The following is a 23577-nucleotide window of genomic DNA, read 5'->3' on the forward strand; positions in this document are numbered from 1 at the left end:
GTCGATGGCTGTGCATCGGCTGTATATCATGAAATTTTTTTTTACTGGCCGATTTTTCCTATCGGCCCCCAATATTTCACTGCACACATGTTCATCTGCACATGTTCATCTGATTAGGTGCCCCCCGAGCCGAATCTGTCAGGGAACTGCAGATATCGGCTCTGTAGTTTAACCAAGGCACATGTATTTGCACGTCGGCTCCGGTAGGACCAATGTTGATTTTTCCTAACTCATCAGCCGACGTAAAACCGCTGCCCAGTAGATCGATGTTGAACACAAGCAGAACATGTGGTGAGGATAAATTTTGGCCGATTGCTGGAATCGGCCTCCATATTGATCGAAGCGTTCAATGAAGGTTTTGTAATGTTCCTTCATAGATCCTTGGGGCCGATCCCAAGGATCGGCCTCGCCACGTTTGCTCATCGGTTTTTTCTTGCTACACGATCAGGCCGGTGGATAAGACCAGCCTAACCCTGTCCTTCGTTACGTCGATGCGCTCGCAGTCGTCCAAATTGATACCTAAGAGTGGCTCTTGGCCTGCTGTTTCCCAAGCGTTCATGCCAGCCGTTGAAATCTCGGCTGAGTCATCGGCCTGGACGACCTCTACCTCATCTCCATCCCACTGTATTACGCATTGGTGCATCGTGGAGGGAATGCAACAGTTGGCGTGGATCCAATCTCTTCCTAGCAGAACAGCATAGGTGCTCTTGCTATCGACGATGAAGAACGTCGTAGGGATGGTTTTCCTTCCTACGGTCAGATCCACGTTCTGAACACCTTGTGCGTCAGACGCTTGGCCGTTGAAATCGCTCAATGTCACGTTGGTCTTGATCAGATCCGAGCTAGAGCGTCCCAACCGACGTAGCATAGAGTATGGCATAATGTTGACTGCCGCTCCGGTGTCCACCAGCATCTTGTTGACAGGCCTCCCATCGATATAACGTAGCAAGTACAAGGCCTTCAGATGTCTGTAGCTTCTTTCTCGTGGCTTCTCAAAGATAACCGGCCGTGGGCCGCAGTCAAGTTGTGCCACAGGTGCCTCGTCTAATCCTGGAGCACTGAACTCCGTAGGAAGGATGAACACCATGTTTGTGCCAGCCGATGTTTCATCATCGGCTTTCCTTTGCTTGGGGCACCACTCCATTTTTTGTGGTCGACCCTCTTCATCCAGGGTTCGCTGAATTTTCGCAGCCAGATCAGGCCGCGCCTTCCTTAGCGTGTGCAGGTATAACCTTTTGGCTTCCTCCAAGCCGCGCAGTCGCTGAACCCTACGCTTTTGGGAACGGCTGAGTCCATCAGGGCACCACCTTGGCCGGTGGTACCTGTCTCCTTCTTCTTCTTCATCGTCTTCCAAATCCTCGAGATCTTCCACCCGAGGGGACTCAGCGTGCTTGTTCCGAAGTGGGAGAGGCCCTAGACGTTTGAACACGGACACGTTAGCTGCATCCTTCCTCTTTTGTTTACATTCTGGGCAGTTGCCGATTGTAGGCAATCGGCTCATTCCTGAATCCCAGCAGTGTCTGAAGAAGGGGCAGTCCCAGTGCCTATCCTCGTCGTCTTGCTCCCTCGATTTTTCCTTGGCACGGCGCTCGTACTCCTCCTCATCGCGATCATGCCGACGATGTCTCCTGGCGTCCCTAGCCAGACGGTCTCTATCATCATCGTCGCTGGATCGTCGGCGTTGGCTATGTTGACTCACGTACTTGTTGAGGAGGTGATCGGAGAGAGGTCGCTGATATCTTACATTCCTCACTTCTCCCTCTGTGATGTAGCGCTTGCCATCGTGCCGGAGCCGATCGCGTGGAGCGGCCTCCTCTGTGTCCTTGCTACGAGAGCAGCTGCCCTCGTCTCCATCTTTGCCAGAGTGGTGCCCAGGTCCTACCATGTTGATGCTGAACGAGAATCCTGGCTGGCAACCTTCAGGGTAAGTGTACTCCACCATGTTAACGGCGGGGAAGGGGTGGGTGTCGACCTTCATGGCGTACTGGTTAAAAATCAGACGTCCTTGTTCTATCGCCAGTTGGATCTGCTGACGCCACACCCTGCAGTCGTTGGTGGTATGGGAGAACGAGTTATGCCATTTGCAGTATGGCTTTCCGTTCAGCTCCTGTACCGTGGGGATTTTGAGGCCTTCGGGTAACTTCAACTGCTTCTCCTTGAGTAGGAGGTCGAAGATTTGCTCAGTTTTAGTCACATCAAAATCGAACCCTCTGGGCGGACCTGGTGGCTTCACCCATTTGCAGGACACGGGGGTTGCCCCCCGAGTCCATTCAGCCACAGCTACCTCTTGATCTCCCGCAGAGCCTTCGTCTTCATCTGCCTCAACCAGGACTACTGCACGCTTGAATTTGTCCTGGTACAAGTCCGGGTGGCGCTGTTCATATGCCGACAGTTTCTGAACCATGTGCGCCAGTGAAGGGTAGTCTGCTTGGGAGGCCATGTCCTTGATTGGTGACGCAAGGCCCACCACTGCCAACTCGACTGCTTCCTTTTCGATCCACACGAGCCGAATAACATCGGTTCCTAAGATTTCTGAAGCGCTGGACGTATTCTGCCACAGTTTCTCCACGCTTCTGACGTATTTGTGCCAGATCGGCAAGGCCAGACTCGGAAGCCTCTGAGTGATACTGCATGTGGAACTGTTCTTCCAACAGCTTCCAAGTCCGGATCGAGTCCGGTGGCAACGAAGTGTACCACCCGAAAGCTGATCCCGTGAGGGACTGTGCGAAGAACCTCACGCGTAGTCGATCCGATGCTGAGGCCGTTCCTAGCTGCGCCAAATATCGGCTCACATGCTCGATGGAGCTGGAACCATCTGATCCATTGAATTTGGAGAAATCAGGGAGCCGATATTTGGGCGGTAGCGGGACCAACTCGTACTCGTTGGGGTACGGCTTGGAATAGCCGATTGTCCTCCTTTTCGGCACCATGCCGAACTGGTCTCTCAGGATCGTACTGATTTGATCCGCGGTGCTGGCTGCAGGAGTCGAACTCCGAAGATTCGCCGGAGTGGCATACTTAGCCAGCCATGCTTGTTTTTCCAACTCCGAGCCAACTGCAGGAGCTGAGCTCTGGAGGTTTGTCGGAGTGGCATATTTAGCTAGCCACGTCTGCTTCTCAAGATCTGTTCCCGAAGTTCCTCCTGTTGTTCCAGAAGTCCCTGCTGTTGCGGCCTGGTTTGTGAGCGCCCAGTTACCGCAGTCTGGCACGTATGTGCACGTGTACCCGTGAGGGATCTCCTTAGGCGCCTCATGCAAGAACTGGCAGTCACTAGGGTCACCACCGATCTTGTAGATGACGAATGCCGGTGAATTCGGCACTTCTGGTGCTGCCAACGCAAATGGCAGCGGTGGACGGGACTGGAGTGGCATCTCTCCTTGGTATGTCCCGAGAGCTGGTCCTGACGGAGAGTACTGGTGCCTCATGATTTCCTGGATCACCCGAAGAGCAACACGCTCCAAAGTGTTCACCAGGTTCTCAGAGTGGCGGTGCAGCGAGTGAGCCACCATGTAGTTAATCTCCTGACGCAGGGACCTGGTGCGTTCTTCTGACGGGGCGGACAGGTCTATCCCATCGAGCGCACCTTCAGGCGAGAACCCTTTCCACCTGATGCCATGTGAACGGGTTCTGTGAAAAGAGCCGATGAGGTCGGCTTCGAGGATCGCTTTGACCTCGTCATACTTCTTCTTGAGCTCCTCGGTCAAATCCTCGTACGTGACTGGAGTGCCGTCCGCCATCTCAGATGTAGATGGCGATGTGGTTGATGTCGAAGAATGTCCCACCGGGCGTGCCAGAATGTGTTGCGGTCAGAAACCCACCGGCGAGCAGCGACGGGCAACACAGGAGAGCCGGGAGCAACTTAGGGCTGCGGCTGGCCCTGGTCCCTCCGAGCGACGGCCCGCAAAGACTCCGGCACGCACGGCCGATGCTGGTGCAAGGGCGTGCCACCTGACCTATACCTGGTCAGGAAGGTGATGGAGATGCCTCGCTTAGTTTCCTGCATGGCATACACGTAAACATTAAATACGAGCCTCGATCGGCTCTCAGGTTGTCCTATGAATCGGCTCAAAGAGCCGATCCACCCATGATTCGCACGAGGTGTACGAATATATGGTGGTCCTGCTTGATCAAGATAAAGCTAAAACGACCTACGACGATTTAGGGTTTTCACCGCATAATCGGAACATCCTACTCGTGATTGGGCCTCGCGGCCGCGCACGGTGATCGTAAGCCGATCCTAGACAAGGCCTAAAAACCAACACGAGGTTGATCCTCGGAACATCCTATCTAGGGCTAGCAAACTACACCCTACACGCCGCTGGATCCTCCAACCCTTTGTAAGGCCTAACTATGCAGATATTAAACTAATCCTTGAAGAACAAGGAGCAATCATAACGGATCGGATCTACTAAATAATGATCAAGCGGGGTGCCGCCCCTATGCCTAAGATAGGCGTAAGGGCGGCTAGATGTCTAAGGGTTGCACTACGATAGCATATGATATGAAGAACAATGCTAACCCTAACACATCTAAGATAACTACGTTTCTCGCCATCAAAAAGGCTTCAGTACGAGCAACGCATGAACAGCGAATAAACTTGTACTGCCTAGATCGCAAGATGCGATCTAGGCAGCATGATGCTTACCCGGAAGAAACCCTCGAGACAAGGGAGTTGGCGATGCGCCTAGATTGGTTTGTGGTGAACGTGATTGTTGTTTATTTCATAAACCCTAGATACATATTTATAGTCCGTAGACTCTCTAACGTGGGAATAATCCCCACCGTGCACGAGACAAACTCTAACTAACCGACACGTATCCTACTATATTACAGATACACGGGCAAACTAGCCCAAACTTTGCATAACAGGCCGATTCACGTATTTCTTCCATGTATATTCTTCAAGTCCATCTTGATCGCGGCCCACCTCTGACTCGGTCAAATTCTGGTGATAACAGTATGTAAGAATCAATGCACAGTTCACACAAGTGTTTGCTTCTTGAGATGGAGAGAAATAGGTGAACTGACTCAACATAAAAGTAAAAGAATGGCCCTTCAAAGAGGAAAGCATCGATTGCTATATTTGTGCTAGAGCTTTGATTTTGAAAACATATAGAGAGCAATAAAAGTAAAATTTCGAGAAGTGTTTGTTGTTGTCAACGAATGGTAGTGGGCACTCTAACCCCCTTGCCAGACAAACCTTCAAAGAGCGGCTCCCATTTTATTTTATTTTTGTGTGGCACTCCTTCCAACCTTTCTTTCACAAACCATGGCTAACCGAATCCTCGGGTGCCTGCCAACAATCTCATACCATGAAGGAGTGCCTTTTTATTTTAGTTTTATTATGATGACACTCCTCCCCACCTTTGCTTTCTCAAACCATGGCTAACCGAATCCTTCGGGTGCCGTCCAACAGTCACATACCATGGAGGAGTGTCTATTTTTGTTAATTAATTTGGGACTGGGAATCCCATTGCCAGCTCTTTTTGCAAAATTATTGGATAAGCGGATGAAGCCACTAGTCCATTGGTGAAAGTTGCCCAACAAGATTGAAAGATAAACACCACATACTTCCTCATGAGCTATAAAACATTGACACAAATCAGAGGTGATAAATTTTGAATTGTTTAAAGGTAGCACTCAAGCAATTTACTTTGGAATGGCGGAGAAATACCATGTAGTAGGTAGGTATGGTGGACACAAATGGCATAGTGGTTGGCTCAAAGATTTTGGATGCATGAGAAGTATTCCCTCTCGATACAAGGCTTAGGCTAGCAAGGCTATTTGAAACAAACACAAGGATGAACCGGTGCAGCAAAACTCACATAAAAGACATATTGTAAACATTATAAGACTTTACACCGTCTTCCTTGTTGTTCAAACTCAATACTAGAAATTATTTAGACCTTAGAGAGACCAATTATGCAAACCAAATTTTAGCAAGCTCTATGTATTTCTTCATTAATAGGTGCAAAGTATATGATGCAAGAGCTTAAACATGAGCACAACAATTGCCAAGTATCACATTATCCAAGACATCATACCAATTACTACATGTAGCATTTTCCGTTTCCAACCATATAACAATTAACGAAGCAGTTTCAACCTTCGCCATGAAAATTAAAAGCTAAGAACACATGTGTTCATACGAACCAGCGGAGTGTGTCTCTCTCCCACACAAGCATTTATTCAAACAAAAACAAAAACAAGAAACATACAGACGCTCCAAGTAAGGCACATATGATGTGGCCGAATAAAAATATAGTTTCAAGAGAAGGAACCTGATAATTTGTCGATGAAGAAGGGGATGCCTTGGGCATCCCCAAGCTTAGATGCTTGAGTCTTCTTGAAATATGCAGGGATGAACCACCGGGGCATCCCCAAGCTTAGACTTCTCACCCTTCTTGATCGTAGTATATCATCCTCCTCTCTTGACCCTTGAAAACTTCCTCCACACCAAACTCGAAACAAACTCATTAGAGGGTTAGTGCATAATCAAAAATTCACATGTTCAGAGGTGACACAATCATTCTTAACACTTCTGGACATTGCCCAAAGCTACTGGAAGTTAATGGAACAAAGAAATCCATCCCACATAGCAAAAGAGGCAATGCGAAATAAAAGGCAGAATCTGTCAAAACAGAACAGTCCGTAAAGATGAATTTTAAAGGGGCACCATACTTGCTCAAATGAAAATGCTCAAATTGAATGAAAGTTGCGTACATATCTGTGGATCACTCACGTAAATTGGCATAATTTTCTGAGTTACCTATAGAGAATTTTGCCCAGATTCGTGACAGACAGAAATCTGTTTATGCGCAGTAATCCAAATCTAGTATCAACCTTGCTATCAAAGACTTTACTTGACACAACAAAACACAAAACTAAGATAAGGAGAGGTTGCTACAGTAGTAAAAAACTTCCAAGACACAAATATAAAACAAAGACACTGTAGCAAAATAAACACATGGGTTATCTCCCAAGAAGTTCTTTCTTTTTAGCCATTAAGATGGGCTCAGCAGTTTTAATGATGCACTCGCAAGAAATAGTATTTGAAGCAAAAAGAGAGCATCAAGGAGCAAATTCAAAACACATTTAAGCCTAACATGCTTCCTATGCAAAGGAATCTTGTAAATAAATAAGTTCATGAAGCATAATGCAACAAGCATAGAAAGATAAAACAAGTGCAGCTTCAAGATTTTAAGCATATAGAGAGGTGTTTTAGTAACATGAAAATTTCTACACCCATATTTTCCTCTCTCATAATAACTTTCAGTAGTATCATGAGCAAACTCAACAATATAACTATCAAATAAAGCATTCTTATCATGAGTCTCATGCATAAAGATATTACTCTCCACATAAGCATAATCAATTTTATTAGCAATAGTGGGAGCAAATTCAACAAAGTAGCTATCATTAAATATAGGAGGCATATTGTAATCATAATCAAATTCACTCTCCATAGTAGGCAGCACCAAAAGACCACTATCATTATAATCATCATATATGGGAGGCATATCATAATCAACATAAACTTTCTCCTCAATACCCGGAGGGCTAAAGAGATCATTTTCATCAAAACCGACCTCCCCAAGCTTAGAATTTTCCATAGCATTAGCAACAATGGTGTTCAAAGCATTCATATTAATAACATTCCCATTAGCATGCATATAAAGTTCCATGGGTTTTTTAATTCTCTCTTCAAACACATCATGTCCTAATTCAAGATAAAGTTCATAAAGATCTCTCATATTTTTGTTGTTTTCCATTATGCCTTACTAGTGTAAACAAGAAACAAAAAGATGCAATTGCAGGATCTAAAGGAAATAGCTTCGAGCACAAACACAATGGCGCCAGAAAAGTATTGTTACCTGGAACCGGAGTATGAGTGCCTTTTACCTTTCCTCCCCGGCAACGGCGCCAGAAAAGTGCTTGATGTCTACGGGAGCTTCTATTCTTGTAGACAGTGTTGGGCCTCCAAGAGCAGAGGTTTGTAGAACAGCAGCAAGTTTCCCTTAAGTGGATCACCCAAGGTTTATCGATCTCAGGGAGGAAGAGGTCAAAGATATCCCTCTCATGCAACCCTGCAACCACAAAGCAAGAAGTCTCTTGTATCCCCAACACACCTAATAGGTGCACTAGTTCGGTGAAGAGATAGTGAAATACAGGTGGTATGAATAAATATGAGCAGTAGCAACGGCACCAGAAAAGTGCTTTGCTGTCCAGGACTGGCGTTTGGTTGATGGTGGTAATATTGCGGGAAGTACAGATGCAGTAAAACAGTAAACAAGCAGCGATAGCAGTATTTAGGAACAAGGCCTAGGGATCATACTTTCACTAGTGGACACTCTCAACATTGATCACATAACAGAATAAATAGATAGATGATAGACTCTACACTCTCTTGTTGGATGATGAACACCACTAACTGTGTAGGATTACACGAACCCTCAATGCCGGAGTTAACAAGCTCCACAATATTCGATATTCATGTTTAAATAACCTTAGAGTGCAAGATAGATCAACATAACCAAATAGATCACATCAATACCATCATAGTAATAGTTAACTTCATAATCTACAAGAGATCACAATCATAAACTACGCCAAGTACTACATGATGCACACACTGCCACCTTTACACCATGCAGGAGGAATAGAGTACTTTAATAACATCACTAGAGTAGCACATAGATGAATAGTGATACAAAGCTCATATGAATCTCAATCATGTAAGGCAGCTCATGAGATCATTGTATTGAAGTACATAGGAGAGAGATTAACCACATAGCTACCGGTACAGCCCCGAGCCTCGATGGAGAACTACTCCCTCCTCATGGGAGACAGCAGCGTTGATGGAGATGGCGGTGGTGTCGATGGAGGAGCCTTCCGGGGGCACTTCCCCGTCCCGGCGGCGTGCCGGAACAGAGACTCCTGTCCCCCAGATCTTGGCTTCGCGATGGCGGCGGCTCTGGAAGGTTTCTCGTATCGTGGCTTTTTCGTATCGAAGATTTAGGTCAGGGACCTTTATATAGGCGAAGAGGCGGAGTCGGAGGGGCGACGAGGCGGTGAGATGATAAGGCGGCGCGGCCAGGGCCTGGGCTGCGCCGGCCTACCTCCTGGGCCCACCAGGGCTCCCCTCTGGCGACTCTCGATTGTTCTGGAAGCTTCGTGGAAAAATAGGATGTTGGGCGTTGATTTCGTCCGATTCCGAGAATATTTCCTTACTAGGATTTCTGAAACCAAAAACAGCAGAAAACAGCAACTGGCCCTTCGGCATCTTGTCAATAGGTTAGTTCCGGAAAACGCATAATAATGGTATAAAGTATGCATAAAACATGTAGATATCATCAATAATGTGGCATGGAACATAAGAAATTATCGATACGTCGGAGACGTATCAATAAGCTTCAGGAATAACATGATCAACAGTTTCAACTACAACACATTTATTTATAGATGAATCAATTTTATCTTTATACGGTTCATGATACTTATCAAATTTCTTCTTAGGCAGTTCATAATGAGAGGGAAAAGCTTTATAAAGATTTGCAACGACTTGAGAATCAAGACCATAAGTAGCACTAATATTACGAAATTTATCAGTATCCATAAAAGCTTCAATGCATTTATAATCATATTTTATACCTGACTCTCTATCTTTGTCGTTCTCCCATCCTTCAGTATTCTCCTGGATCCGATTAAGAAGGTCCCTTTTAAACTCTTCTTTGTTGCGTGTAAATGATCCAGAACAAGAAGTATCCAGCAAGGTCTTGTCTTGAAAAGAAAGTCTTGCATAGAAATTATCAATAATAATATTATCAGGAAGCTCATGAATGGGGCATTTGAGCATTAAAGACTTCAATCTCCCCACGCTTGGGCAATACTCTCTCCATCATGAGGCCAAAGATTATATATGCGGTTCCGGTCTTTGTGAATTTCACTTGGAGGATAGAACTTAGAATAAAATCGGGGCACAATATCATTCCATTCAATAGAATCCCCATTATCCAGTAATTTATACCAATGCGCCGCTTTACCAGACAGCGATATAGAGAATAGCTTCTTCCTCACTTCATCCATAGCAATACCTACACACTTGAATAAACCGCATAATTCATGTAAGAACAGTAAACGATCTCCTGGATGGACAGTTCCATCCCCTGTATAACGGTTATCCACAACACATTCAATAATTTTCATAGGTATTTTGTATGGAACTTCTTCCTCACCTGGCGCCTCATCCACTACCTTTGCAGTAGTAGTAGATTTTCTAAATAAAAATTCAAGAGAAGATCTCTCCATAATGAATTATAGCAGCAGGCAGGAATAAAATCAGCACAAACAGTAAAAGTTTCCCTTACCAATTCCACTTACCAATAGCGCTTCACTCCCTGGCAACGGCGCCAGAAAAGAGTCTTGATGACCCACAAGTATAGGGGGTGTATCGTAGTATTTTCGATAAGTAAGAATGTCGATCCCAACGAGGAGCAGAAGGTGTTGACAAGCAGTTTCGATGAAGGATTCACTGTAAATGCTCACAGACAAGTATTCAGGGGGTTTTGATGTAGCAGATGAATAAAGTACGAGTAAGTAAAGTGCGAGAGAAACAATTGCAGCGAGTGGCCCAATCCTTTTTAGCACAAAGGACAAGCCAGTTTGTTTACTTATAATGACCAAACGTTCTTGAGGACACACGGGAATTTAGTCTAGCGCTTTCGCTTCATATAGCTGATTAATCTTCATTGTTTTGATAAGTGTTGTGTGGGTGAACCTATGCTAATGCACCGCCCTTCCTAGGACTAATACATACTTGTGATTATACCCCTTGCAAGCATCCGCAACTACAAGAAAGTAATTAAGATAAATCTAACCACAGCCTTAAACTCTGAGATCCTGCTATCCCTCCTGCATCGATATACCAACGGGGGTTTAGGTTTCTGTCACTCCGGCAACCCCGCAATTGGCAAACGAGTACAAGATGTATTCCCCTAGGCCCATAAAGGTGAAGTATCATGTAGTCGACGTTCACATGACACCACTAGAAGAATAACACCACAACTTAAATATCATAACATTGAATATTACTCAACCACAATTCACTACTAACATTTAGACTTCACCCATGTCCTCAAGAACTAAACGAACTACTCATGCGACATCATATGGAACATGATCAGAGGTGATATGATGATGAATAACAATATGAACATAAACCTTGGTTCAATGGTTTCACTCAATAGCATCAATAACAAGTAGAAATCAATACCGGGAGAGTTTCCCCTATCAAACAATCAAGATCCAACCCAAATCGTTACAGCGGTGATGAGGTGCAGCGGTGGAGACGGCGGTGATGATGATGGAGATGATGGTGATGGTGATGGAGATGATGTCCAGCTCGATGGCGGTGACGATGGCGTCGATTTCCCCCTCCGGGAGGGAATTTCCCCGGCAGATCTCAGCCTGCCAGAGAGCTCTTTTCTCTCTGGTATTTTCCGCCCCGCAGAGGCGGCTGTGACTCTTCGCGACTATCCTCCTGAGCTTAGGTTTTCGGGACGAAGATGTACGCGAAGGAGAGGAGGCCAGAGGGGGCTGTGGGCCCCCTCCCCACAAGGCGGCGCGGCCAGGGCAGGGCCCGCGCCGGCCTATGAGGGGGGCCCATGGTGGCCCTCCTCGGCTCCTCCTTCTGGCTCTCGTCATCTTCTAGAAAAATAGGATTTTTCATATAAATTCCGTCAATTGTTGATCTTCCAAAATATTGCATTCTGACGGCGCTTTTTCCAGCAGAATCCTGACTCCGGTGCGCGATCCTCCAATAATCATGAAACATGCAAAATAGATGAAATAACATAAGTATTACCTCTAGATATGAAATATATCAATGAATAACAGCAAATTATGATATAAAATAGTGATGCAAAATGGACGTATCAACAACCTTCGTGCTTAAACTTTGTAAATCTTGTTTTGTGACTTGTGAAATATGCTTTGTGTTCTTCTTGCTTAGCTTAAGTTGTTGGTGCACTTTGTTAAGTCTAGCATACAAGGAGTGATGTTCTGGCTATTGGGTGCATATTTCTCTTTATTTTTAATTCATCTTTGATACATTTTAAAATATGAAAAAAATCATGTGTACATCTTCATATGGTACGTGCGCACAAAAAGAACACGTGTACACCATTCACCCGGGTAATATGAATGTCTCCGAACACTGTATTAGCCGCTTAGCTTTCTTTTCTACAAGCAACACACCTTTCCATAATGTATTTTAGAAAACGATTGGACAACAAAAAAACTTGGCCAAAGTTTGGCTAGCCAAAGATTTGGGGTCCTTCTATTTGACGTATTTAGCATTGACTAGTTGAATGCCGGTGCTTCTTCACGGCTTCTTACCTACCTTATGTCTAGTATTGCCCATGTTACACTTGTGAACAATGCACATAACTATTTAAGTACACAAAAAAACCACATAGTATCTAAAATATTTAAAGGTTTACTTCAAATAATTTGGTGTAATATGTATAACATGCAAGGACATACACATTACCTCTCATTTATTAAAAGCCATTCTCCCTTGAGATGCCTAAGATATTCTCACACATCATCAGGAATGTTATCATCAACTTCATTTGCATTGTACTTGAGCACATGTATTAAAAACTTCTTCCTCAACTCTTAGCTATCTCGCACAAGCAATATATGGTGATAAAATTAATTATCACCATAAAAACGTAAGAATGTGAACATATAATACTCACATGTGTAAATTGGATGAAAAAATCTTTACCATCCCATGAGAGCATAAAAGTTAAGACTAAGTAACCAAACAAGTTTATGCAAATAAATGGAATATAATTGTCAACACCCGGATTTTTAAGTCCAGATGCCTATTATGCCATACATCGCAATCCCAGGAATATTGTTGTTGCGAGACATAACAGTTGAATATCATAAGTCATCATTCATTACATACCATAGTCGTCTTACAAATAGAGATCACATGATCCAATATTACACAAATAGTTGATCTATTGATCAACAGACACAAGGTTCATAGTTTCATAGCGGAAGCGTAAGTAGAAGGGACTCTCTAGTCCACAGGCCAACGTCTGACGTCAGAAGATTCCCTAGTTGTCGTAGACATCTTGGTTGCCGTCATCTTGATAGTTCTGCTCCTCTTCATAGTCTGGCCATTTGAATAGCCAGGGACACAGCCGTGAGTACTTTAAAGTACTCGCAAACTAATACTAATGTAAGTACTAACAATTATAGTAAGGGGTGCTAAGCTCTAGTTTATTTTGCATAAAGCCAATTTTAGTTCACAAACATTTTAGTAAACAACTCTTCATGTGCTAACTAACTCAAGTGGGAACATTAGTGTCATTCCCACAACTCCATTGTGATTCAAAGTCAATGTCACCTTTCAAGTTCAAACTCACAAGTCACCATTCACCATTCATAGTTTTAGAAAAGTTCTGATGACAGAACAGTATGGCCTTCCCAACTGTCCATAACCGCGGACGCGGCTATTCGAATAGGTTTAACTCTGCAGAGGTTGTACACTTGTGCCACAACAATTGCAATAGCTCGTCAGGGGTAACTGGCCCTGATTTATCGTACGCAGTACGCGAACTACCAATCCTAACCTTTCATTTACATATTCTAGTATAGGCACCTCTCCCCATGAGCTTGGCCTCCCAGTGAAGACAGATAGTCAGCCTGGGAACTGCACAGGGCTTGGGCCGGACATTCACCTCATTTCACGTCATTTCACATCATTCCTTTTGTTGTAGAGGCAGCCTCCGGCATAACCCCGATGACGCTTGTTTTAGAGGGAACCCATACTAAAATACATAAGTTTCCAGCTAAGCCTTACCCAGATTTAGATATTGTGGGGGTACTTGTAAAATTGGAATGGTATCGCATCCGAACCCAACCATCAGTTTTTGTAAAGTTCACCAAGTCATTCACAGATCATATTCACCTTCAAAATCTTTCAACAGAATGACTCATCATTCCAAGGTTTTCAAAGTCATTTCTTTTCACAAGTTCCCAACTAGAGTAGTCACTTTTAATTTAGCACTAGCATCTAGGGATGAGGGGTGCTAAGTATTTTGTTTTGCTTCTAGGCTAACTTTAATACTCTTGTACTACTCCAATACTAACCAAGTGAATCATGAATCAAAAAGTACTTTGATAAAACAAAAGTAAATAAAGCTTGTAAAGTAAAACTGGGAAATAGGATCATAAGCATAAAATAAATAGGGTAATGCCTTGCTCATAGTGAGCTTTGCACTTTGCAAGAGTGTTATCTTGCATTGGTGTTAACATGCAACATTATAACTTGCAATAGTCTAGCTTGCATTGGTAATAGCTTGCCTTGGTTGGTGATGTGATCAAAGTTTTCTTGCTCTTCCTCTTGGTAGAAGACCTCTTCTTCCTGGTATTCTCCGGTACTAGCGTCCATAAACGAATACGAGGATACAATCACCAAACAGCACTTAAGTAACCTAAATTAGCCTTAATGGCTCACTCCAAATGATCTAGCATCATTACTTAACATTGCTACTTAGAATCAATATAGGGTTTCTTACTTAGGGTTAGAGGATAACTTCTTTCCTTACATATGTAAATGATAGTTTCCATATAGTTTTTGAGAAATAATTTCCTCTCATTGAATCTTCTTAAAATTTAATTTCCTCAAACAATTACACATGAAATCATGTTGACATAAGTCAACCATTCATCATCATCATTTGAGGAATTGATTTAAATGAGGTAGAATACCTCATACCATTTAATAATGCCTATTATGATTTAAATTCACTAAGCATTTTATTTGAGAGTATTGGACCAGGGGTCAATACTTCATATGAAAGTATTTGGGACAAGATTTACATGAAGTGAAGCACTTCATATAATTTTCATAATAGTTTTGGACAATATCAATTACATAAACTAGTCATATGATCCATTAATTAAACTAAGGCATGATCATGCAAAGTGACCACATCATTTTCTTGCATAAACAATTTGTGTAAGTCAAATGTGAGCTATTGGAGTTGGAAATAACTTAATATCTATTTTGGTTGATTTTTAAGAATTATTTGAATGTGCAAAAGTCCCTGACTTGTTCTTTTTGTCAGATTAATTCTACACATAATTTTGAGATGGGACCAGTGGCATATTGTAGATATTTTTCATAGCTTTCTATCAATATAAAATTTGTTACATTTGGCCAAGCCAAACAGATTCTATTGAATTTCAAAGTGGGGTTCAGTATTGAAAATTGTTTGAATTGAATTAATTCCAATTTGGCTAGACGGGCTGGCGGGAAAGAAAATGGGCCGAATCTATTTGAAAAGCGGCAAAGCAGAGTTGGGCCGAATCTCTTAGGGTCTCTAGGGTTAGTGTTGGAGGAGAGGGGACCAGGGGACAGGGTAGAGTAGTTAGGGACATTAGGGTTGAGGGTAGAGTCACTATTCCAAATAGTGGCAAATAGTTACATATTGGTAATTTACAATTTTACCCAAATTTGGTTGAGTTCATATGGTTATAAAATTTGAAAGTGATGAATTGAGTTGAGTTGTAAATGACCAGAGAGAGTGAGAGGTGTTGGTGGAATTTAGAAATTCAAAGAATTACAAATTTGCTAAGTGTGAGATTGTTGTTCATATTAAAAAGTCTCAACTTTGCATGAGCATAGTTTTTGATCCAAGATGAATTTGGCATGGTGGTCTTTACCAAAGTTGTTCACCTTGATGTGCTCTTGGATGACATGCAAAGAATTGGGAAAGTTTAGTTTGAAAAACTTGAAATAGAGAGGCTCAAAGTAGTGATCAGGCTATTAATGGCAGACTTGACCATTATTGTATGTGAGCCAATTTTGAGTTTGAATTTGATTTGAATTGTGTTTCTTGGATTCCAAAAGTTGTAATAAGTGTTTAGTAGCATAATACAACTCATGGTGAAGACTAAAATGGTCTAGGGTCGAAATTTATAAAGATGACATAAGCCATATGTGAGGGTTTTGTGAATTTCTAACTTTTATTCTTTTATTTTTCTTTGCTTCATTTTGACAAGAGTGAGGTTTATTTGGTGTTAGATTGAGTTAGGTGAAAGGTTCAAACCATTTTGAGGCAATGGAGGTGGCTAGGTCAAGATTTGATAATTTGGCCCTATGTGTATGTGAGTGAAAATGGAATTATCTCACTATTTGATTTCTCTCCATTTGGTTTGACTTTTCTTGACTCTAATGTGATTCTTATTAGTTTAGAAACATTTTCAAACCATTGAAACCATTTCAAATGGTCTTGCTCAAAGATTTGTAAAATTGGCCATAACACATGAGAGGTGACATGTCAATTCTTCTTATTCTTGTAATGTGCTCCCCTTGCTTCACTTGGGCAAGGTTGAGGATCAATTTAGGGTTAGATTAGGTTTAGAGATGGTTTCACACCATTTGGTCAAGTAGAAGTGCATAGGACAAGAATTGGTGAAAATGGCTATGTGTCACATATGCCTCTATGCATATGTGGCATTTGATTTTTAATTTGACTAGGCTTGACCCAATTGATGTTGTTGAGTGTTGAAATGGTATATAGGAGTGATCCAACCATTCACTACAAGTCTTAGGGTCAAGATCCTCAATTTCACAAATTTGATATTTTGCTCTCATATGCCTCTATGGCATTATTACTTTCTTTTTAAAATCTTTTGTTCACTTTGGATTGGGTTTGAGAAGTACTAGATAAGTTTTATGAAGGTTTTCCAATCTTCTAAAATAGAGTAGAAAGGCCTAGGGTAAAGTTTTACAAAAATAGCCATATGCATATATGCCTCTATGCATATGTTTGATTTTATTTTGCTTCACGCTTGAATTGGTTGGTAAGTGCTTTGTTGAGTGTGTTGAGGTATTTCAATTCGTCTACTCAAGGTAGACAAGGCAAAGCTCATCATTTTCAACAAGTATCCATAGGCTTGCATGTGCCTTTTTCTTAAATAAGATCTTTTTTTTTCAAAGATTGATGACAAGAGGGATGAGGTTTAGTGTTTAGTAAGTTTTGCAAGGGTTCACCACCATTTTAGCAAAGTAAGAAAAGTAGAGTTCAAAACCTCCATATTAAGGTGATAGGCCCACATATGGCTTTTTCTTTAATTTAGGTTTCTCAAAATAGATCCAAATGATTTTTGAGAAGGTTAGGGTTTAGGTTCTTTTCTTATTTGATTTCTTTCTCTTTTAATTTTATTTGGTTTGTGATCTTCACTTGATCACTTTAGGGTTTTTAGGGTTTATCACATAAGCATAATAACACTCATCATGGCAAAACACAAATATTAGGTATGAGCACTATGCATAGCACTCTATGTAAGAAAAGTTTTTGTTGGTTCTCATTTTTGGAAAAAGGAAATTAATTTTCTCTTTGTTTTGAAATTTGGGGTGTTACAATAATGATCTTGGACATTAGGACGATAGTAAAGTAAATTGCTCATAATGATTACAAGAGGAAATCACCTGTGGGGGTTTGTTGGTATTGGAATACTGTGAGGGTATATACATGGCTAGAAATAAATTTGGGAACTTCAACCAAGTTTTTCCATTTCAAGAAATAAATTTCAAATACTATGTAATTTCAATTGGTACCTCTCTTCTGATATAGGTCGAAAAATGGGTCTAAAAAAGATATACGACACTCGAGTTTGGCAATGGCGAACAAGATGAACTTAGCAATTAATGTGTGTGGCAAATAAATGTTGGAGATATGCTCGAGAGGCAATAATAAAGTTGTTATTGCAATAATGAAGTTAGCAATTAATGTGTGTGGGTTAAGAAGATTTAAGGAAAGCATATCCAGAGTTGTTCAGGTATTACCAACTACAACTTCGGGACGAAGTTTTTTCTTTAAGGGGAAAGGCTGTAATATCCCAGGATTCCAGATGTTTGAGGGTAGAATTAGAAAATGGATGTGCATTGCATCGTAAAACTAGGGGGAATTTCGCACTTAATTGCATAAAACCTAAGAGGGAACAAGTTTCTCTCTCGACACCAGACATGATTAGGGTTTCGAGAGTGCGGCAAACTTGGACATGATCTCTTTTGAATTAGGGTTTTGAAACAAGGGGAAGCATTTGAGTTTAACACTTATAGTTGAGTGGTTGAATTTGAAATGAGTTTGAAGTGAAATTCAAACCCAAAAAACACATAAAATATAAAGACAATTAATAATTAAAACAATAATATTATATTTGAATAATACAAATAATAAAAGAATAGAAATATATTACAATAAGCTCATTAGAGAAACATTGAGCTTTATTGATCATCACACACAAGATACATTGTCTTTACAATATCCAAATATAATAATTATTACATAATCATTTCAGAAATGATAAAAGAGAAGTAAAGGAAAATTACAATGTATTGATGAAATAACAAAGCTAAACCTATCTATATTCTTGATCTTCTTGATCAACCAGTAGATGAAGAACTTCTTGATCATCTCTTGATCCCTGCTTAGTCAAAATGAAAATAGAGATGCACATTGTGCCAAGTGGCAATGCCACTTGGAAGATTAGAAACAATGGTAATAGGCAGGATAAGATCAAACCAGCCGGAGCTGATCCACCAATTTCACAAGTTCCAACAGGAAACCTCACAAGCAGCTCACAAGGATGCGTGCATGCACACCAGCACACACACAACCTGAGGAGTCACCAAAATGGCACCATGTCTTGCTGTCGACCAAGGAGGCCAACACATGCCCATATAAAACCTTTTTCATCACAAACCCTAGCCATTCATCGACCAACCAACCATAGCTAGCTAGAACAACAAGAACACACACAAGAACAACAAGAACACAGAACAACATAGTTCCAGTGCTTTTTCCACCAAGAAGAAGTGGCTGTTGAACAAGCAGATGGAATAGCACCAGCACAAGCCAGCTAGGAGGAGCAGGGCAAGCACCAAACCAACAAACATAAGCAATCCTCTACATCAACACAATCTAGGAGCTGGAGTGAGCTATACCATTGAATCAAGGATAAATCAGATGGTTTTGTCCATAACATTGCACAGACATGCTACACACACTAGTTGAATGCTCGTGCGTTGCTACGGCTTCTTTTTTCTCACATTATGTCAATACAATAGTTGCAAAAAGTCACGTGTATCAAAATCACAAGATATTTAGAAAAACTTATAAGATTCTAACCAGTCTGAAATATATTTAACAACCATATAATTGACATCGTTTGAATATGCAATAAGTACTCCACTAATTAACTATTTTATATTTAATAAATGTCCTCCTCGATACTCCTTAGAGTATGTCGTACAATGTATGGAATATTTTCGAGTGCTTCATTTTGATGGTACTTGAGCAAGCGTACCAAAAAATTCTTCCTCGGGTCGATAACATTCTGCACAACAATACTTGTCATTAGCATGTATAGTTTTAGTGAAAAAAATAGAAAGTGCAGCGTAAAGTACCCACCGTGCATATTGGATGAACCAACTTTTTACCATTCCATGAGAACATAATATAAAAAATGAAATAACCAGACGCTTTCTGTAGATAAATGACTCGTTATTATCTTAATTACCGAAGAAATTAAAACATATGTGTTTTATTCTAGAGATACTCACATGCTTGAACTTTGCGGAATATCAGTTGGCGACGTGCGTGGCCAGAAAAATATATCGGCATCCCAACCAGGCTGTGCTAATGGAAGTGCGTCGGTTAGGTAGATTGCAATTCTTTGTAAGATCAATTTCATCTTATGCGACCGAACAATTTTACCCTCCGACGATGGCGGCATGGACCAAGGATCAATAACAGACACAGTACATGTATGCTTATCGATGGAGAACAAGTTAAAGTGACCCGCGGATGCATAAGGAAGAAAAACCTTCAAAAAGACAACCATTAGAAACACATGTAATGTGACACCGTTGGATAAGTGAATATATTTACCTTCAAAAAGACAAATTTTATGCATAATACTTTCACTGATAAAGGTGTCCTGATTCTTATGTGAATAGGTCAACCTAATACTCACCCTATTCATTCTTTCAGTTTTATTCGCTCCATTTCATGCACAGCTAGCTAATACCATGCCCTATTAACTAAACGTCTGAAACATGTTAGGTCTATGCAAAAGCCTGTTGATTTCAGGCGTGTTGGCTTGATCAGTAAAACCATAGTTATCTGAAGAATCAAACAATTAGATTAAGCATTGCAATTGTTCAAAACCATGACATATCTGGGTACATAAATGACATATCTGGGTACATAACAACGCCAGCTATTTCCATCATATTATTCTCTTCTGCAATATTACTGTGATCCATTTCTGTTGGCCCTGGTTAAAACTCAAAAGTAGAAGAGAAGAAACTTGACCCTTGAGACCTAATGCTAATGCTAAGAACAGAAAACACCGCCAGCTGCGAAAAAGGCAATGAGCTACAATCAGCAAGATGTTTATCCTAACCAGTAACCTATAAGAATCAGACGAAGGTTATTCCTTGCAGCTTAATTTATGTTTTGAATACATGGTCGTAAAAAAAGTACCAGAACTGTACCATTCTACCTATGAAGAGAACTGTACCATAATACCAGCTTAATACATAATACATTGCAGCTTTGTTTGATTACCACCGGCAGACAACGACTGGAGCGCGCCGTCGACGCTGAAGAGAAGAACTGGAGCGCGCTGTCGACGCTGAAAATCAGAACTGAGAAGAACTGGAGCGCGCCGTGGACGCTGAAAAGAAGAACTGGAGCGCGTCGTCGACGCTGGAGAGAAGAACGTGAAGCGGTTTACGACCAGTTGCAGTCCTCCGATGGCAAATTTCGTTGTATGGTTTACGACCAGGCTGCGATGCCGAAGGCTGCGTTTGCGTGCTCCGATGGCAAATTTCATTGTATGGCAATTTTTTGTGATTGATTTTTTGTGATTGATTTTCTGTGATTGATTTTCTGTGATTGATTCCCGTGATGTATGGCAAAAAAAAATTTGATTGATTTTCTGTGATTAATTCCCGTGATGTAGGGCAATTTATGTGAATGCATTCCTGTGATGTATGGCAATTTATGTGATGGATTCCCGTGATGGATTCCCGTGAGGATTTCTGTCTGTTGTAAATAAATTTACTGTGATTGATTCCCGTTAAATTGATTCCCGTGAGGATTTCCGATCTGATTTTGTCGTTCGTTTTGGTAAGTATATAACGGATGGCTGGATGGCAAGCGGGAGATGTTTAGTAATATTGGATGGTCAAGATGTCTTCAATCTTTGACATCAAACATGTTTGACGATGTACCAAATCGAATATAATAACAAAGAAACACACAAGGGTGGAAAACCCTGTTTGATCATCATTTGGTCATAGACCAAGTGAATCTGGTGGAAATGGCAAAATCCAGAGATGAATCAAGCATATGACCATGGCTATGCCAACCATACAAGTGGTAGCATCTTCCAAATGGAAATAGGAAGGAAACCATCCCAGATACTTAACCCACATCTACCAGACTACACTAGCCCCTTGAAACCATCAGAAAAGGCAGTAATAAATGTATCTGCCCGTATTTTTCAACACCAAAAGCTGCTGGCAATCAATTTTTTTTTGAAACCCAAGACTGTGAGGCAAAAAGCCCCACAGTAATTTATTATATTAAAACAAATAATCTATGTACAAAGGATGAGGAAAAATAAAGAAAAGAGTATGTACACCAGAAGTCACTACTGGAAAAAAGCTCTAAGGCAGAGACCTAATCTAGGAGAGCAACCTATCCTTGTGCTTCACTTTAATCCTATGTTGCAGCAATGATATATCATGAATGAATTTCCCCTTCCACTTAGTGAAAAAGTAGACTTCATCATTAAAGATCCTCCCATTTCTAAGTAACCAGATATTCCAACAGGCCAAAATTATCACTTCCATGAAAAAAGGCTTGGAGAAGCTCTTCCTGGCCCCTGCTAACACTTGTTGCATATCATCATTGCCATCCTATTCAATTTGCAGATAATTCCATATTCTGACACTGAAATTACATTCAAAGAATAGATGAATACGATCCTCAAAGACTCTTCCTGGACAGAGAACACAATGCTCATCCTCTGTAACATGCCAATGCCTTCTTTTGAGCAAATCACGTGTATTTAGTCTATCTGAGATTAATAGCCAAGCAAACACTTTATGCTTCATAATGCAACATGATTTCCAAAGCCATCTGTACACACTAGGAACCTGTATATGAGCATGGATGTGCTTGTAAAAGCATGCAGAAGCATAATGATCACCCCAAACATATACCCATTGATCCTTAGCCTGTGTCAATGGATTAGACTGCATAATGTGTTTCACCTCTATTAACTCCTGATGTGCTTGTGTAGAGAGTGGCCAATAGAACATCAAATCCAGATCCTCCTCATTAAACATCTTCACCAAAGAGATATTAGGGAATAGTGCATAGGAGAATAACCTAGGGTACCTTTGACTCATTGGCAGAGATGAGCCATTAACCTTCCAATTGTCTGACCAGAACAACATAGTATCACCTGCACCATGGATTACAGCTGCCACTCCTCTGAAATTATCCACCTGTTTCATAACATCACGCCACCAAAAAGATCCACAGAGCTTCTCCTCATGAGGTACTTTATCCTGGTAATGTGCAAACCAGAGCAGGTCTACCCAGGGAAGGTCCTTCTTATTATAGAACTTGTCCAAATATTTTATCAACAAGGCTGCATTCTGTTTCTGAAAGTTTACAATCCCCAAACCTCCTTTCAGCTTAGGCTTACATATCATATCCCAGGCTGCCAAAGACTGCTTGGGCATACCATCCTTATCCCTCCACAGACATTGCCTTAATATTCTATCCAATTGATTAGTCAAACCAACAGGCAGCTGCAAGGAGCATAGAAAGTGTAATGGCATGGAAGCCAGGGCAGAGTTGATAAGCTGCAGGCGTGCTCCTTGAGACAAAAAACTAGAACTAGATGTCAATTTCCTTTCCAAACGGCAAACCAATGGAGACAGTTCAGTGATAGTAGGTTTGGTAGTTCCCACTGGTAGGCCTAGATAGGTAAATGCATTTTCCCTACCTGACAATCAAACACTGTAGCCAACTGCTGAAGCAAATCATCTGGCAAATTAATTGGCAGCATCTGTGATTTATCAAAGTTAATCTTCAGACCAGTTGATATTGAAAATTTCCTCAAAGCATCTTTTACCAACAACAGTTGATCCTTTTCAGCAGGCAAAATAAGCAAAGTATCATCAACATATTGCACAATGGGAAAGTCAGGATCATTGGTAATGATAGGCAAAGACAGCAAACCCTCCTGCACTAAATCATTGAGGACTGACTGAAACAAGTCAGAACCAAACAAATAAAACAGGGGAGATATTGGATCCCCCTGTCTAACTCCTCTTTTACAATCAAATTGCTTCCCAGGTATACCATTCAGCAGAATAGAAGATGTGCCAGTGGTCAAAATAATCTTAGCCCAACTGATCCATTTAGCATTGAAACCTTTATGCTTCATCACTTGTAAGAT

At 41.5% G+C, this 23577-nt stretch overlaps 1 long non-coding RNA gene across 1 annotated transcript; it reads right to left on the reverse strand.

The window, feature by feature from the left end:
- Nucleotides 1-19192: 19192 nt before the first annotated feature.
- Nucleotides 19193-21428, reverse strand: LOC127330210 (uncharacterized). The gene is made up of 2 exons (XR_007869189.2): nt 19503-21428; nt 19193-19428 (listed from the first exon to the last, which is right to left on the reverse strand). It is a non-coding gene; the product is annotated as an uncharacterized lncRNA (long non-coding RNA).
- Nucleotides 21429-23577: the final 2149 nt, after the last annotated feature.

Source organism: Lolium perenne, chromosome 2 (assembly GCF_019359855.2).
Source record: "Lolium perenne isolate Kyuss_39 chromosome 2, Kyuss_2.0, whole genome shotgun sequence".
In the NCBI taxonomy this organism is placed as follows: Eukaryota; Viridiplantae; Streptophyta; class Magnoliopsida; order Poales; family Poaceae; genus Lolium; species Lolium perenne.